We start from the raw sequence: 19,350 nt of genomic DNA on the forward strand, positions 1-19,350 counted from the left end.
GCTAAACTGGATGTGCAAGGGGGAAGGTTCCCTCCACCCATCATTCTACTGATGCCACTTGGAGCAAGTGGATTGCGTTGATTACGTAATGAGCTCGGATGGGGAACCTCAGTTGTCCAGGAATCTTAGAGGTGATCATGGACTGAAGGTAAAAAGTTTGGAACGTCACCAGCAGAAGAGGTATCGCATGCTAAAGAGGCCCCACCATACAATGAACTACCAGAAAATGAAAAGAAATATGCCCTGTTCACAGATGGATCGTATCGTATTGTGGGGAAGTATCGCAGATGGAAAGCTGCTGTGTGGAGCCCCACACGACAGGTAGCAGAGACCACTGAAGGTAAAGGGGAATCAAGCCAATTTGCAGAGGTAAAGGCTGTCCAGCTGGCCTTAGATGTTGCTGAACAGGAGAGGTGGCCAATGCTTTATCTTTATACTGACTCATGGATGGTGGCGAATGCCTTATGGGGGTGGTTACAGCACTGGGAGCAAAATAACTGGCAAAGAAGGGGTAAACCTGTTTGGGCTGCTGAACTGTGGAAAGACATTGCTGCCCGAATAAAGAATATGGTTGTAAAAGTGTGCCATGTAGATGCTCATGTGCCCAAGAATCGGGCTACTGAAGAACAGCAAAACAACCATCAGGTAGATCGAGCTGCCAAAATTGACGTGGCTCAAATAGACTTGGACTGGTAGAACAAGAGTGAATTATTTCTAGCTCGGTGGGCCCATGAAACTTCGGGTCATCAAGGAAGAGATGCAACATATAAATGGGCTAGAGACCGTGGAGTGGACTTAACTACGGATGCTATCAAACAAGTTATACATGACTGTGAAACATGTGCCATAATTAAACAAGCCAAGAGGATGAAACCTCTCTGGGAGGAAGGGCGATGGCAAAAGTATAAATATGGGGAGGCGTGGCAGGTTGATTATATCACCTTGCCACGATCTTGCAACGGTAAGCGTTATGTGCTTACCATGGTGGAAGCAACCACTGGGTGGCTTGAAACATATGCAGTACCCCATGCTACCGCCCGAAACACCATATTAGGCCTCGAGAAACAAGTTCTCTGGCGACATGGTACCCCAGAGAGAGTCGAATCACATAATGGGACTCCTTTCAAAAATTCCCTTGTAAATACTTGGGCCAAAGATCATGGCATTGAGTGGTTTTATCATATCCCCTATCATGCACCAGCTTCTGGTAAAATTGAATGATACAATCGATTGTTAAAAACCATGTTGAAAGCAATGGGTGGCGGAGCATTTAAGCACTGGTAGAAGCATTTGGCCGAAGCCACCTGGTTGGCGAATACTCGAGAATCTATCAATTGTGATGGTCCTGCCAGCTCCCTACATACTGTCAAGCGAGATAAGGTCCCTGTAGTACATGTAAAGAACATGTTGGGAAAAGTGGTGTGGGTCTTTCCAGCTTCTGGGAAGGGCAAACCTCTTCATGGAACTGTTTTTGCCCAGGGACCTGGGTGCACTTGGTGGGTGATGCAGAAAAATGGGGATGTTCAATATGTACCACATGGGAATTTGATGCTGAGTGAGTGCAGTCTGTAATTTCATGTATGTATATATATGTGTGTGTGTTTAATGTGTGTTATTTATTGTTTGTTTGTATATTTAAATACTGAGCACGATGTAGTGATGTGGAATAAGGGGAGGAATATCATGGTTTTAGTACTTTTGTTATCAGTATTTGTTGTGGTTTTGTAATTTTGCTGTTGGTGTTCCACATCATGACATCATGTACAGCACGGGTAATTCAAGAGTTAATACTCCGGATACCTGCTTCTTAAAAGAGAAGAACTGTATATCCCAGAGGATCTCACGGTCAGAGAAGGAGGATACGTCATGGAAGTCACAGGATCTCTCTCTCTCACTGCCAGGCATAGGGGTGGGTGTGCTTCCAAGCCATGCGCCTTCATTCTAGTAAGGCCTTTCGGTTTTGGAAACTTTCTCTCTTAATTTATTTGATTTATTAGCCTCAATTTCAATTACATTGTATTGTACTGTGTTATCCTGCATTCCAATATCATAGTTAGTAAAATCAGTTTTCTTCCTGAGATTGCTGTTGCTGCTCCATTCTTTTTTCCCTCTCTGAGCCCAGCTCCCGTTTCCCTACCCCTTTCCCTTTTCCCTTCCCATTTTTGGCAGCCATGCGGCCCACGGGCCTACTGCCCCGCTGTCATGGGCATAGATTGATCTAGATGACTCTGTGACAGTATTCTACTTCATAACACCTTGTAGAGCCCTGGGATTTAAAGAGTTAATGCTCCAGTTCCATGGATTGTTGAATTTCCAGGTACCTGCTTCACAGGGAAGGACTATGTCATCTCCCAGGCGGCTCACTGTTCCATTTCTGTTTTTGTTTCAGTGGGAAAGTTAAAAACTGTGCGCAAGTCACGACATGCCCCTTTTGTTTTTCCTTCCCTGCTCATCTGTGTTTGTGTGCTCCCTAGCAGTCTCACCTTCAGCATTAGAGTAAGGCCTCGATTTTGGACACTTGCTCTCTCTCATTTTATTTGATTTATTAGCCTCAATTCCAATTATACTGTATTATATTGTGTTATCTTGCATTCCGATATGATATTTAGTTAATTAACTTTTCTTTTCAGATTGTTGTTGCTGTTTTGTTTTCAGGCCCATCTCCCTACCCTTCCCTCTCTTCCCTTTTACCCTTCTTTGGGGCATGGGTCCGTGCGACCCCCTGCTCCATTAGTCACAGAACCAGGCCCAACAGAAGTGTAAACCTTTGACAACCACCCCTCCACCCCCCCCAGCCTCTTTTTTGGGGAGGAGTTGGTGGTCCGTGAGCCTGCTGTCGCCTGGTCACAGACACAGGCCATCAATTCCTCAGGTGTCTCACTGTGATATGTTACTAGGCTGATTATCTTCTGCACTTCTTCCTTCAGTGGAGATGATGACAGGTGGCTTCTCTGACTAAGGTAGGCAACCCAGCACGACACTGTTTGTGATTGGGCTCAAAATAAGTGTGTGGGTTAGATCTTTTACCCACTTCTGGAGCAACAAAGCTGCTTTAATAATAACCTGTGCACTCTAAGTTATCGGTTCTACCGCCTGCAGTGCAGAATAGGTAGTCAAGAGCTGCTTCTCAACATCTCAGTACTGCTTCTCAATACTTTATCTTTCTTCTGCACCATTCCAAACGTGTGACCAGAACCTAATTGGGGTTCAAACGTATCATGGTTTTATGATTTTTGGTTATTGACATTCCACATCATAACATCATGTAGTGCACTGAGAGTTAAAGTGTGTCGATGGTTTAAGGGCTGGTCTGGCCCGGTTCTGTGACTAGTGGGGCGGAGGGATTTCGCAAAATCTGCACCTCCAGGAAGGGAAACGGGACCCCAAAATAATTAAAAACAGCGGCAACGATCTGAGGAGAAACAAACTAATTAACTAAATATACACACATCCATTTGATATGACAGTATTTTCCTGTGAGATACGTGTGTATTAATTCCAAGATAATATGTGACTATTGACCAGGTTTCTGAAAAATGACAAGGTATGTGTGTGCCATGCCTGCACTGTGAGCACAGGTAGCAGAAGCAGTCGTGTGCAGCCATCCTGGCAGTGCGGTACAAGGCACTGCCTGTCTCAGGGCTTTGTGAGTGTTAGGTCCTGACAAACTGTAACTGCCTTTACAATCAGGACAGGGTTTTAAGCTACTGCATGTTGAATATCAGTTACTTCAGCTATAAAGCAAGCCAACACTCAGCTGCATGTGTGTAGGATTGAAAGTAGTGCTTTTAAATGTGACTGGAAGAAATACTTGGTGGATAGCAACAAAAACTAATAGATAATTTTGTTAATTTTATTTAATATGTTATTTTCTCAGAGACCTAAGTCTGAAATCTGGATAGTTTTTGCACTTTTGTGAACAGATCAGTGTCTTTTGGCTGACATAGAAAATACAAATATTAAGCTCTGAATGTTTTTAGATAAAAAATTTTATATATATAAAAGTTGACAGACATGTCAGATTGTTTATAGCAGGCTGATGTTCTCCTGTCAGGAGAAACTGTATCAGTGAGTGCTGCATGGCTCAGGGCAGCGGTCATTAGAAGGCTGTGCAGCAGCAGCTTGAGGGTTCTCTGGTGTTTGCAGGTTGGTGAGCAGTCAGCTCTGATGTTTCCTCACTTTTGGAGGAAGTTGGAGATGCAGACAGCATTATAAGAGATAGGTCTTAAGGGATAAAAGTATTTGGTACCCCAGAGTTAGGGAATGTGTGCAGTTGGTACTGGCTCTATGTTCACCAGCAGATTCCCTACAGAACTGCAGTACTTACCAGCTGGCAGTAAAAGCACTACCTCAGGTTACCTTGAGCTGTTGTGCTGGGATAGGAGCAAGGTGCTAGAGGAGCGTGCTCAGCAGCTGTGTGCAGAAGCCAAGGGTGGGGATCCACTGGTGAATCCTTTGGCTCTTCCTTAGAGCTTCAGCAGTGCATCCTGTAGAGCATTGTCTGTAATAGCACTGTGCCTGGACAGAGTTCTTCTGCATACACATCAGCTGATCTGCCTGGGCAGTGATCCATCAACTCATTTTCCAGGAATGGTCTCTTACAATCTCAGTTAAAACTGTTAGTAGGATATGTAGGATCTACATGGATGGGAGGTGTGTGAGGTGAAACAGCATTTTAGAAATCTGTTTGTTTTTTCCCCTACCACTTAACATCAAGAAGCATTCCTTATTTCTGGCAAGCTCTTTAACACCTATCTTACAGGAATTATCCAAGCAGTCAGGATTCTGAGGAGTAGACATCAGCAGTAATATGGCAAACTAGAATACAAGTTCTGAATGATGTTTGAGAAACATTTGTGCATGGCAGTGAGGAGCAGCGGGGCTCTCATTTCTGAGCCCTGGTGATTACTGGGTACAGCTAGCAGCACTGTTCTGTGCTGCCCAGAGCAGGCAACCACTGTGAAGGGTCACTGCAGAAAGCAATGAGTATAGGTCCTAAGGGGATGCAATGCAAATAACAGATATATTGGCATACGTGAGAAGCAGCAAAAGAAAAACAGCCACAAGAAAGAGATAACTTGATAGAGCACAGAAATAATTTTTTCACAGGTCATGTGAATAACTGTAGTGTTTTTCATTATTTCAAATATCTGGACTCACTGAATGGCTCAGACTTTGAAGTCCTTGTTTTTGTTGTCTCAGAGCACAGTGCAGAGTGGTCTCCTTTGGACAATGTGCTGTTGGTGAAAACTGCCTGGAGGGTAATTTATGTGGGTAATGAGAAAACATAGCGTGCTAAAAAACAAGGTTTGGGGTTGATGTTTTTTTTAATAGAAAGCCACTCTCTAGGATAGACATCAGTGTCAGGTTGGTGGGGTTGGGAAGGCTGTGGCCATCCTTGCACTCAGTTCCTGTACCTGGCTTCCCTTTGTTTTATCTGCAGTTTCTCAGAAGTACTACTACAGATGGCCAATGGATCATGTTTCTTTCTCATCTGATGATCTATTGCAAATTTGTGTTACTTTTCTTTCACATTTCCTTTCATTTATTTTCAAAGTAAAAAGAAATGCATATGCCTTGAGAGGGGAAGTTGTGGTTTTGGTGGTGTCTGTGCATTGCATTGATAGATGGACTCTTAAAGGCTTGTAATGGCAAACCAGGGAACTATCATCCTGGGAAGTTTCAGAGCATTAACAGGTTCCAGACCTGGCATTCAGGAGGCTCAAAGCCATATACATTGATAAAAATAAGTGTACCTTGGAGTACATTACTGGTTATGATCAAATCAGTGACTCCACAAAAAACACATTGCCTTTGCAACCTGAAAGAGGTATATTCTTTGTCCTTCAGTTCCTGAACTCATGCAATAACTGAAAACATTTTGCTTTCAGAGTGTCATAAGCAGAAGTTGATGCTACATATGTAACAGGTATATGCTGTTTTCTGGCTTATTTTTATTTTCTATTTTTCTACTGCTGCTTTATTTTTACTTTGGAGGATATTTTAAATTAGTTGCATTTTACCCTTTTTCAGGATGTGTGAAATAATTGCCTAAATGTCAGATCTTGTCTCTGCTGAGAAAAAAGTTAACATTATGATTCTTGCAGGTAGATCACCAACATGACTGACACTGTTTATTGTACTTCTGTTTTTAGAATAATATATAAATGCTCTATGTGTGATACTGTGTTTACTCTACAACCTCTGCTCTATCGCCACTTCGATCAGCACATTGAAAACCAGAAAGTGTCTGTTTTCAAGTGTCCAGACTGTTCTCTTTTGTATGCACAGAAACAGCTTATGATGGATCATATCAAGGTATGTGGGCATCTCTTTTTAAGATACTATTTGTTATGCAATATATTATTTGAAAAAAATACCTTTTTAAAGGTTCAGAATTACAAGAAGGCTGCTGGAAAAAAATGTTAATGATTCCAAAAGAGTAATCTGAATAATGTTCACAAGTGTTAAAGTCTTATTTTGTATAACTTTCAGCAACTGCGGTGTAACCACTTCATTTTTTTCTATATGGGCACTGATTTCAATATACTAAGAATATCTCAGTGAATTGCATTCAGTATGTCATTTTATCAAAATAATAATGGGGTTACTGAAGTTGGTCCAATCCAAGCAACTACTGAGCCTTATATTATTTATATTTGAAATATTATTCCAATTGTTAGGAGCTGAGAACACTGAGTACGTGCCAAAATCAAGTCTTTGATGTTCAGAACTTGCTAGTGGGAACCAGTGTATTTCTTGAATAGATGTAGAAAGTATGTGAGAGTACATGTGTGTGCACATACACATGAACACATTTTTTAAGGGGGGAAAAAAAAGGAAACTTGAAGTGGATTTTCTCATCAACATCCCTATAACTGCATTAAGGAATTTACTGGAGAAGATTTACTGTTGTCCTTCAAATCACATTACTAAGAATCAGCAGCCCCCTGACTTTCACTTATTAGCTGTACATTTTAAATACACTGTTACCTTGTTTTGAATACACCAAATCTATTAGCAGTGCTGAAACTTGTTATTAACATGATCTGGTGCCTGGTAACTGTTAAAGCTATTTAAATAGTAGAATTTGTAGTAGTGAAAACATCTAAAATGATCATTTTAGCCTCAACTGTGGTACTTGTAACCCCCAGAAATCACTGAAGATGTACTGAAAGTAAAATCATAAGCCTTGGAAAAACAGTTGGTCTTAAAACTAGAGAGGTTGTAGATGCTCCTACCCTGGAGGCATTCAAGATCCAGCTGTATGGGGCTTTGAGCATCCTGGTCTAGTGGGAGGTGTCCCTGCCTATAGCAGGAGAGTTGGAATTAGATGATCTTAAAGGTCCCTTCCAACCCAAACCATTCTATGATTCTATGAATGTGATCTGTAACAGTATGACAAAGAAGTAGATGAACACTTATGATTCAGAGGGTATTCAGCATTTTGTCAGTACAATCATATACATCTATGTTAATTGTTTTCCTTTTTAAATTTATTGTAGTCTATGCATGGAACTTTGAAAAGCGTGGAAGGGCCACCAAACCTGGGAATAAATTTGCCTCTGAGTACGAAATCCACAAATCAGAACTCAGCCAGTCACAACAGAGAGGACACAAGATCTGTCAACAGAACAGAAAAGTTAAAGAGGAAATCTCCTATAAAGAAAGGAGAACCTAAAAAAGTCACAAGTCATGGCTGGACATGTTGGGATTGTGATAGGTTCTTCACTCAGAGAGACGTTTACATCTCCCACATGAGGAAGGAACATGGAAAGGTAAATGAATATTTAATTAAAAATATGAGTTAAGCCTGGAATATGAAGGTTTTTTTAATTCAGTTGTAAACAATTCATTTAATTTCCGTCATTATTCTTCTTTGTTCTTACATGTATTTCATCTCTTTTTCTTACTTTTTGTCATTTTCTACATAGTCCTTTTAAGAAAATCCACACAGTTAACTGTAGACTTGTTCATCCATTACCAAAACTTGTTCAAGATGGAAAAAAATGAAAGATATTTCGGCATTTCTTCCAAGTTACCTCCTCTGAACCGAACCAGGTTCTTATTTTTTCCTTGGTGCCTTCACAGTTCCTTCTGTCTTAAATTCATTAGCTGTTAAACTCAGGCAATGGAGTCTTGTTTTGGTGGTCCAGTGAGTATCAACCAGCATTTCATTTTAAAGGTGTACTCACTGCAAGGATCAAGTCACTGCTTTACTCTTACACTTGCAGGTTCAGTCAACTGAGTTGAACAAAGTGAATTTTTTTTTTTTTACTGAAAGCAGCTAGATGTGAGATAGCTTACTCAAAGCTGATTGAAGGTGAAACATGGAAATCTGTGTTTTCAGGTCAGCAGAAAGACAGCTTGACGTCCTTGATGCATCCCATAGCTTTTCCAATTAAATTAAAAAACCAATAGGTGAGCAGTAATGAAACTGAACAATTTTCTTCTGCTATTGCTTGCAGGGAAGAGAGCTATGAAGTTGACTTCTAAAATACGGCTTATTTATCATTCTTTTCCTTTATGCAACTCAAAACTCCTGCCTTCTATTTTTCACAGTTTAGAAAATTATCCTGATATCCATCTAGCCTCCTCTCTTCTCCATATAGGTGCAGGGAGAATGATAGAATAATACTAGCTCTGTATCCTTATGAACAGTCTCTTAAGGAGTGACTAATTAAGAATTTGTCTTTTAGCTAAGGTAGCATCTAGAAAATATTAGATGTGCTTGAAACAATGGTAGGTCTTATAAAAAGAAAACAATCAAGAGTGTAGAAAATAAAATCTGGGTATTTTCCAAAATTTGAGTGTTACCTCTCTTAAGTAGATAAGAAGCAAAAATTTTTTGAGGTTGAGCAGAGGAAGTTGTTGTACAGATGCTTTAAAAGGCAAACAATTATTTGTGGAAATTAGTTAGAACAAAGACCTTGTGTTTAGCATGGGAAAGTAGAGCCTTCTCAGATTTTTGAGGTGTGCTTTTACCATTTACATAAGATATTTAACTGTAGGTTCCTAAGCTATAATTATCTCCCTAGGCTGTTTTTTTCTGGAGAAGGGTAAGCAAGAGGCTCCTAGATAAGAGTTTGAAGTACTTAATTTACAATCCTACTGTAAACTTACACTTTCCTTGACTTCCAACTGAAGCATTTGATGATAGATAAAGTAGATTATGTTCACAGAGAAACATTTTTACAGCCTGATACAAACTGATAAAATACATGCTGCTATAAAGAGCATTGCTTGACAGAAAACTTGATATGCAATTGACCTTGTACAGCTATGTCTGTTTAAAAGTGCTGCTATCTGAATTTAACAGAAATATTCAATTTGTTTTATAACAATAGCATATTCAGTGGTACCTGCATCTTACAGCAGTGGAGTTTGAGGAGCCCATCTTCATACGTTACAGAACCACAAAATTGTAGGGGCTAGAAGGGGCCTCTAGAGATCATCTAGTCCAACCCCCCTGCCAAAGCAGGCTCCCTAGACCAGGTTGCATGAGTAGGCATCCAGGCAGGTCTTGAATACCTCCAGAGAAGACAACTCTGCAACCCCCTTTAGCAGTCTGTTCTGGTGCTCCATCACCCTTACTGTGAAGAAGTTCTTACGCACATTTTCATAAAACTTCCTATGCTCCAGTTTGTGGCTATTTCCCCTTGTCCTATCACCGCTGCATGGCAAACAAGTATACAGATTGTAAGGTAAACAAGTATAAGACCAAAGAGATTATCGTGCTTACAAAGGAGTAATGAAATAAAGAGCTTACCTGTGTCCTGGGCTTGCAGAAGTGCTTCAAGAGTAATCTCCAGATAGAGATCCTTCCTCTTTGGGAGTCAGCCCTTAAATGGGGTCTAGGAGAGGTGGAGCCTGGCTCCACCCCTTCTGGTCACTCAGGTGAAATTGCATTCACCTGTGCCCCTGCAGCTGACTCAGCGCTTGCCTCAGGTGGTCAATCAGAGGTTTAGGCCATGGTTCAACAGTTTCCATACAACCACAGACCACTGAAAAGAGTCTGGCCTCATCCCTTTGCTTCTCATGCCTTAGGTATTTATAGACATTGATCAGATCCCCTCTGAGTTTTCTTTTCTCAAGGTTGAACAGACCCAGGTTGCTCAGCCTTTCCTTATAAGAGAGGTGCTCCAGGCCCTTTATTATCTTTGTGGCCCTCCGCTGGACTCTTTCTAGGAGATCTGTCTTTTTTTGTACTGGGGAGCCCAGAACTGGACACAATACTCCAGGTGAGGCCTGACCAGTGCAGAGTAGAGGGGGAGGATCACCTCCCTTTACCTGCTGGCCATGCTCTTTTTAATGCACCCCAGGATGTCATTGGCCTTCTTGGCCACCAGGGCACACTGCTGGCTCATGGCCAACCTGTTGTCCACCAGGACACCCAGGTAAATTGCAGCAACTGTATTGCAGCAAATAATTTTGTTGTTTAAGACAAACTTTTCATTTTCAGTTCAGACTTCATTCTTCCATGTAGTATTGCATTGTGGATTTGGATGCTAGGTTCACTTAAGTCAGTGAGAGTTTTTGTTTGATTCAGTTTAGATCAGAGTTTGTCCTACTAATCCTGGCAAATACCTGAGTAGTAGAGTCGTGTAGGTAGCAGGAATGCTTTGCATGAGGTCATTCAAGTGCATGAGTATTTACAGGAGTGAGGGCAAAGTGCTTATTATCAAGTGAATATGGCCAGTAGAGGAAACTGAATAATCAGTTTCTTTATTTTAGTTTTGGGTTGTTTTTATTGCTGTAGCAGTGGCTGTCTCCCTGTTGCCTTGCCTATATTAGTGCTAAAACTGTTGTGTCCACTTTGATTGCTGCCTCCTGGCTCCAGCCCTGTCTCAAAGTCCAGATGAACCAAGACTGAGAACCTTGAAGGCTGAAGGTTGCTCTGACCTAAACTGAGGAGGAGTTGCATGGAAGGACAGATGCCAGAGAACTGGTCCTTTAGTCAGGATTCAGGGCAAGAGGATCGTGGGGCTGAAGGAAACTCAACACGTAGGAATTAGGAGCCGGTTCCACAGAGCCTGGACCAAGAAGCAGTAGGGCAGCATCAGCTCAGTGTGGTGGAGCAGCCAGGGGCAGCATCAGCACAGGGCAGTGCTGAGAGCTTGCTGGGTTCCCCCTCCCCAGTCTGAGCACTACCTGTGGGCCGCAGCTGGGCCTCATGGCTATGGGGGGGACTGCCTGTTTTACTGTTTCTAAACATTTTATGGGAAAGCTGAAAATGCCAAACTGTTGAGCATTATCTCTAGTTTTCTTATGATAGATCAAAGCATATAGCTCCCAGGCCTGACCAAAAAGCCACTTTGTGCTCCCCCTGCCTTCAGCAGCTCCCACTCTGTTCTCTCAGCCACACCTGTGGGACATTGCCTTCCTGCTGTAAGGAACCCTGTGTTCAGGGTGCTCAGCTGCATTTGCAGCCACCCTTGGAACAAATCACATAAAAACAGATGATCTTGATTCACAGAACTCTGTTCTTTTACCTGGTTCTCCTTTATGGCTCAAGGCTATGAGGGCCAGACATACAACTCGGTTTGGTTTCTCCTGATGCTTTAGAAGCCCGATTTTGCATTTCCATCTACTGAGATCATGGAGGAATTAGTGTAAATGGTTTCAGTTTCAAGCCCAGCAGATCTATTCATGACATTCTGCTATGAAGTGTCTATAAAGAAACTCCATACAATGTGCTACTGTCCCCATAGTGTGACAATGAACTGATGACTTATTTCTGATCCCATAACACTTGTACAATCATAGATCAGTTTCTTCTCAAAATCAGTGTCTGTAGCAGCATGTAAAATATTGATTGATTCTGTTTTTCCCATTAGTGCATCTATTAACTTATCAATGCTTTTACTGGCAAACATAAATATCTGCAAGAATGGATGCACATTGTACACTGATGCATAATACCTGTATCTTAGAAACATAGAATCATAGAATGGTTTGAGTTGGAAGGGACCTTTAAGATCATCTAGTTCAAACACTCCTGGAGAGTCACGTCCAGGAGAGTTTTGAATATCTCCAGTGAAGGAGACCCCACAACCTCTCTGGGCAGACTGTTCCAGTGTTCTGTCACTCTCACCATAAAGAAGTTTTTTCTCATATTTATGTGCATCCTCCTGTGTTCCAGCTTGCACCCATTGCCCTTTGTACTGTCATTGGATGTCACTGAGAAGAGCCTGGCTCCATCCTCATGACACTCACCCTTTACATATTTATAAACATTAATGACATCACCCCTCAGTGACCCAGCTCCCTCAGTCTTTCCTCGTAAGGGAAATGACTCCACTCCCTTAATCATTTTTGTGGCTCTGCGCACGACTCTTTCAAGCAGTTCCTTGTCCTTCTTGAACTGAGGGGCCCAGAACTGGACACAATACTCCAGATGCAGTCTCACCAGGGCAGAGTAGAGGGGGAGGAGAACCTCTCTCAACCTCCTAACCACACCCCTTCTAATACACCCCAGGATGCCATTGCCCTTCTTGGCCACAAGGGCACAGTTCTGGGTCATGGTCATCCTGCTGTCCACCAGGACCCCCTGGTCCTTTTTCCCTATGCTGCTCTCCAACAGGTCAGTTCCCAACCTATACTGGTACCTGGGGTTGTTCTTGCCCATATGCAAGATTCTACGCTTGCCCTTGTTGTATTGACGTGTGGAAGTCAGACCCTATAGCCAGTAAGGATATAGAGCAGGTATGTTTTTATTGGTGACGCGCGTACACCCTGGTGCAAGGGGGGATCGTTCGACCTAACTTGCACACCGTCCGAAGAAATCGTGCTATAGATATAGGTCAAACTAATACATAATCAGTAGTTGACAGGAATTTGGCTACATATTCACTACATTCCCGAGAGCCCATTAGCATACAGTCCCTCCCCCCCTTGCGCGTGCGTAGTAGGTCGTGATGATGAAGGCTCGTAGTCTTCCTCGCGAAGGCTCATAGTCTTCCTCGCTGCAAACTTCTGACCCCGAAGGGGGGGCATCCCCCGAACCGGCTTCAGCTTGCACTTCAGACATCTAATCACCTCCCTGCCAAATGTTTTCGAGCTGTTCTCCGGTCCTTATGTTTATGGCCTTCATTCTCCTTGTTATTCTGGACCTAGCGCCTGTGAAAGTGCTTGGAATCTCTTGTTTTCTAATACTCTCTACATAAACTATCTCTATTTGCCCCTTATGTCTACCTTGTGAAGCTGCTTTCTCTTTTCTTGCTATGAAGCCCTTCTTTCTATACTGCGGGGACCTGATTTTGCCCTTCAATTCCCCCCTTTTCTATAATCTAGCAGGATTTCTACCTGCTAGATTCTCTAATCTGTTCTATGTGTCCCAAAATAGGTCCCACTTTCCACCTTTTGCCTTAACTCATGTTTCTTCCATATCTCGTATTCTTTTCTCGTATTTCGGCACAGGCAGGCAGAGCACTTTATCATCACACAGGTAAAACCTACAATCAGTACTAAGATGATACAAACTAGGAAGAGCTGCTTTAACCATCCTAGGTTTGGTAGCCAGCTAGTAAGCAGGTTCCATAAATCTTCCTTCCAGTTGGTGTCATCCTGACTTGTCCTATGCAGGACTTTCATCTGTTCCCAAATTTTCTTTAAATCTCTCTCGATTCTTAAATCCTTATTGATGTAAGCACAGCAACTCTGATTTATTATTGTACATACCCCTCCTTCCTTGGCTGTTAATAGGTCTAATGCCATCCTATTTTGGAGTACTTCTTTGGATAAGGAGGATGCCTCTTCTTGGATTGCCCGTAATACATCTGTTGTGGCATTCTCCACGATTTCCAGAGTTGCAGAGATATTTACTATAGCTTTTTCTAGCTGCGTAACTCCTAGAGCCGGGATAAGAGCTCTCAGAAAGCTGTGGTATCCCTTGTTATATATAGCTAGGGGGTTGTATGTACGCTTAGTTCTAATTCAAGGGGTCCTCAGGAGTCCCCGAGGGATTTCCTCATGCACCATGGTCTGGGGTATTAAGTATCCTGTAGTACAAGTCCCTGTCCAATTTAAAGGTAATGCCTTTCGTGCCTGGCCGTCTCCACATAGCCACCAGTATCCATGAGGTAACTTACATGGCCTGGCCATATTTTCCTGATGAGTGAACGATGCTCCCATCTCTACAATTCCGAGTACGTTCTTATCTGAGACCCAGTGTGACTCGTTATCGATTCTAGGATCACACCCCCCACCTTGGTTCCACCTTCCAGCTTCACTGATCCCTGATACTGCCCCAGAATTTCCATATTCCCAACTACACTCTATGCCTGTCAAGTTCCGTCATCCAACCCCCACCCCACCTTTACCGTCAATTTTTCTGTCTACAAAGATAGATCTAGTAAAGTTAATAACTAGTAAATCAAACTTAGGTCCCTTTTGTGGCTTGTCTTCTATCCCAAACTTATACTTTCCGTGCTCTACCCAATCTGGAATGGTCCAATTTAGTGCCACTATCCCATAAACAGGCACTTTTCCCTCCCCTCTAGGGAAGGCAGTGCATATCCAACAAGATTTGTTGAGAGCCTGGCCAATTTTCTCAGTTATTTTTAAGTAGCTATTCTCTTGCCAAGCTGTGACTACTGCTCCAATCATACTGACTATTATCAAAATCTTATACATGCTTTGGATCCTGATTTTCAGTGGTCCGCTCTCTTCTGCTGTTCGCTGTGGTCCTGGTGCTTTCTTCAGGCGGGTACGACGTATCCACAGTGTAAGTCCCTCTACCTTGGCGGTGGTATGGGTGGTCCGGAGAATTTGGTAGGGTCCTTCCCACTTTGGTTCCAGAGGTGAATCTGAGAGAGATTTAACATAAACATAGTCGCCTGGCAATACATCATGCACTGGACCATCTAGGCCTCGTGCCCTGGCATCAAATACTGTTTGTTCAATTTTCTTTAATTGCTTCGCCAAGCTGACCATATATTAACACCTCATCCCCCACCTGCATAGAGATTTCCTTTTGTACAGTATAAGGTCGCCCATAAAGAATCTCAGGTGGGCTTAATCCTTCCTTGGTTCGGGGTTTAGTGCCCCGAACTTTGGCAGAAATGCCAAAAGCAGTACCGGCGGCCAGTGAATCCCAGCCTCTTGGCCAAGTTTTACTATCTGAAATTTGATCAGGTGATTCATTTTTTCCACCTGTCTGCTTGACTGTGGTCTATAAGATATGTGCAATTGCCAATCAGTTCCCAATAATGTGCTTCTGTTTTGGACCACCTTGGCAAAAATGTGGGCCTCGATCTGATGAGATTGCTACAGGAGCCCCGAACCTCGGAATTAACAGCATGTAACAGCATTTTTGTTACTTCCCGAGCCTTATTAGTCCTACAGGGAAATACCTCTGGCCATCCCAAAAAGGTATCAGTTAGTACCAACATACAGCGATACCCCCCTTTTCTTGCGAGTTTTGAGAAATCAATTTGTCACTGTTGCCCTGGAAGGTTCTCTTTCCCAATAGGCCCACTTGAACCCCTTTCCTGGTACTAGGATCGTACTTGGTAATGTCTGTTTGCCCAATACATTTTCTTATCCTCCCTTAGAACCAATTTCTATAAAATACCAAAGGGCAAAACAACATGTCCGTCTGTCCGCCTGCTCTCTTCCCTTATAAATCATTAATTAGATTGCTATCCTCTTTAAAATATTTTACAGGTTTTGACTCAGGGTCAGAATTTTTCATTTTACAGTCTGGAATTAAAGCCTTCTTCAACTACCTGTTCAGCCACCTGATCCACCATCTTATCTCCAGTTTCCTGTACAGCATTACCTTTCTGATGTCCGTTACAATGTATAATAGCCACGCTCTTTGGTAGATTTACATTATGCTGTTTTTCCTTGTGTGTGAGCATTCCTTGCTCTTTTCAGATGGTGCTACGAGCGTGTAGCATCCCAAATACATAATTAGCATCTGTCCATATATTTCAGGCTCTTGTCAAGGCAGTTATTTCAGCCTTCTGAGAGAAAGTCCCCACAGGTAATGGTTGTGCTTCGATTACCTTGTCAGTAGCAGTTACTGCATATCCGGCCTTACGGTTTCCTTGTCTCACAAAACTGCTTCCATCAGTAACCCAGGTGTCTTCTGCATCTTCTAAGGATTCATCTTTCAGGTCCGACTGGCAACAGTCCATAGGCGCAGTTGTTTCAAAGCAGTCATGAAATAGTGGTTCTCCAGGAGTTCCGCTAAGGAAAGATGCTGGGTTGACAATATTAGTTACAGTTATTTCTGCATCATCCTGCTCTACCAGGATGGCCCGGTTCCGCGACTAGTGGGGCGGAGGGATTTCACAAAATCCGCGCCTCCAGGAAGGGAAACAGGGGACCCCAAAATAATTAAAAACAGCGGCAACGATCTGAGGAGAAACAAGCTAATTTACTAAATATAGTATCGGAATGTAAGATAACACACTATAATACAATATAAATCAATAATTGAGAGAAAGATTGTCCGAGAGCCAAAGGCCTTACGCTACTACTGAAGCCTTGCGTGCAGTCGGGCGCAGCAGTAGCAAGCCGATCCGACAGCGAACATGGCGAGACGAGAAGAGGGACAAGTCAAATGACCTGCGCCCTTATATTTGTTCCCTTGAGCAGGAATGATAACAGTACTCGAAAAGGCTCTTGGGGAAGGTAGTTCTTCTTCTCTTCCAGACAGGTACCCGGAACTAAAGCATTTGCTCCTTAACTCCCAGTACACTGCATGATGTTGTGATGTGGAATACTGATAACCAAAAATCATAAAACCATGACATTCCACCCCTTATTCTACATCATTACAGCATGCTTAATATATATACAAACAAACATAATTATAATCAATTATCAAACACTGAACACATGTACATATACTTGGAATTACTTATTCCGCTCTGCCATCATCAAATTCCCTTGTGGCACACAATGAACATCCCCATTTTTCTGCATCACCCACCAAGTGCACCCAGGTCCCTGGGCAAAAACAGTTCCACGAAGAGGTTTGCCCTTCCCAGAAGCTGGAAGGACCCGAACTGCTTTTCCCAACATGTTCTTTACATGTATTACAGGGACCTTATCTCCCTTTACAGTATGTAGGGAGCTGGCAGGACCATCACAATTGATAGATCCTCGAGTATTCACCAACCAGGTGGCTTCGGCCAAATGCTTCTCCCAGTGCTTAAATGTTCCGCCACCCATTGCTTTCAACATGGTTTTTAACAACCCGTTGTATCGTTCAATTTTACCAGAAGCTGGTGCATGATAGGGAGTATGATAAATCCACTCAATGCCATGATCTTTGGCCCAAGTATTTACAAGGGAATTTTTGAAATGAGTCCCATTATCTGATTCGACTCTCTCTGGGGTACCATGTCGCCAGAGAACTTGTTTCTCGAGGCCTAATATGGTGTTTCGGGCGGTAGCATGGGGTACTGCATATGTTTCAAGCCACCCAGTGGTCGCTTCCACCATGGTAAGCACATAACGCTTACCACTGTGAGATTATGTCAAGGTGATATAGTTAATCTGCCACGCCTCCCCATATTTATACTTTTGCCATCGCCCTTCCTCCCAGAGAGGTTTCATCCTCTTAGCTTGTTTAATTATGGCACATGTTTCACAGTCATGAATAACTTGTGTGATAGCGTCCATCGTTAAGTCCACCCCTCGGTCTCTAGCCCATTTATATGTTGCATCTCTTCCTTGATGACCCGAAGTTTCATGGGCCCACCGAGCTAGAAATAATTCACCCTTGTTCTGCCAGTCCAAGTCTATTTGAGCCACCTAAATTTTAGCAGCTCGATCTACCTGATGGTTGTGTTGTTGTTCTTCAGTAGCCCGATTCTTGGGCACATGAGCATCTACATGGCGCACCTTTACAACCATATTCTTTATTCGGGGAGAAATGTCTTTCCACAGTTCAGCAGCCCAAACAGGTTTACCTCTTCTTTGCCAGTTATTTTGCTCCCACTGCTGTAACCACCCCCATAAGGCATTTGCCTCCATCCATGAATCAGTATAAAGATAAAGCATTGGCCACCTCTCCTGTTCAGCAACATCTAAGGCCAGTTGGATAGCCTTTACCTCTGCGAACTGACTTGATTCTCCTTTTCCTTCAGTGGCCTCTGCAACTTGCCGTGTGGGGCTCCATACAGCAGCTTTCCATCTGCGATGCTTCCCCACAATACGACACGATCCATCTGTGAACAGGGCATATTTCTTTTCATTTTCTGGTAGTTCATTGTATGGTGGGGCTTCTTTAGCACGTGATGCCTCCTCTCCTGGTGACATTCCAAACTTTTTACCTTCAGGCCAGTCCATGATCACCTCTAAGATTCCTGGATGACTGAGGTTCCCCATTCGAGCCCGCTGCATAATCAGCGCAATCCACTTGCTCCAAGTGGCATCAGTAGCATGATGGGTGGAGGGAACCTTTCCCTTGAACATCCAGTTCAACACTGGCCATCGAGGTGCTAGAAGGAGCTGCGTTTCAGTACCAACTACTTCAGAAGCAGCTCGAACCCCGTCATATGCCTCGGGTCTCTCCTGAGGCTCTTTGCCACAAACTCCAGGTGGGACCTTTCTCTCCAGCAGCAGTATAGAGGATGTTCTTTACAACCTGTTCCATCCGAACTGGCCCCAGTGCCACGGCACAGGCTATCTCCTGCTTAATCTGTTCAAAAGCCCGCTGCTGTTCAGGACCCCACGTGAAATCATTCCTCTTCCGCGTCACTTGTAAAAGGGGGCTTACAATGAGGCTGTCGTTTGGAACGTGCATTCTCCAAAAGCCCACTACGCCCAGAAAAGTCTGTGTCTCTTTCTTATTAGTGGGCGGAGACATGGTGGTGATTTTGTCCACCACATCCATTGGGATGTGACGACGTCCATCTTGCCACTTTATACCTAGGAACTGAATCTCTTGTGCACGTCCTTTCACTTTGCTTCACTTAATAGAGAAACCAACACTAAGAAGGATCTGGATTACTTGCTCTCCTTTCTCAAAAACTTCCCTTGCTGTATTGCCCCACACAGTAATGTCGTCAATGTACTGTAAGTGCTCAGGAGCATCTCCCTGTTCCAGTGCAGCTTGAATCAACCCATGGCAAATTGTTGGGCTGTGTTTCCCCCCCGGGGCAAACAATTCCTGGTATACTGAACGCCCCTCCAGGTGAAAGCAAACTGTGGCCTACATTCCGTGGCCAATGGAATGGAAAAGAAAGCATTAGCAACGTCAGTGGTGGCATACCACTTGGCTGCTTTTGACTCCAGTTCATACTGGAGTTCTAACATGTCCGGCACAGCAGCACTCAGTGGGGGTGTGACTTCATTCAGGCCGTGGTAGTCTACCGTCAGCCTCCATTCTCC

General features: G+C 43.2%; 1 long non-coding RNA gene across 2 annotated transcripts; it reads left to right on the forward strand.

Annotated features, from left to right (window-relative positions):
• The first annotated feature begins 3,612 nt into the window (after positions 1 to 3,612).
• LOC107049328 lies at positions 3,613 to 7,819 on the forward strand. Of its 2 annotated transcripts, XR_005842496.2 has the most exons (3): positions 5,108 to 5,929; positions 6,156 to 6,318; positions 7,506 to 7,819. It is a non-coding gene; the product is annotated as a zinc finger protein 532-like (long non-coding RNA). The 2 variants fall into 2 exon arrangements; XR_003072124.2 differs by having other exon boundaries at positions 3,613 to 6,318.
• The last annotated feature ends 11,531 nt before the right edge of the window (positions 7,820 to 19,350 follow it).

The sequence above is a fragment of the Gallus gallus genome, chromosome W (assembly GCF_016699485.2).
Source record: "Gallus gallus isolate bGalGal1 chromosome W, bGalGal1.mat.broiler.GRCg7b, whole genome shotgun sequence".
In the NCBI taxonomy this organism is placed as follows: Eukaryota; Metazoa; Chordata; class Aves; order Galliformes; family Phasianidae; genus Gallus; species Gallus gallus.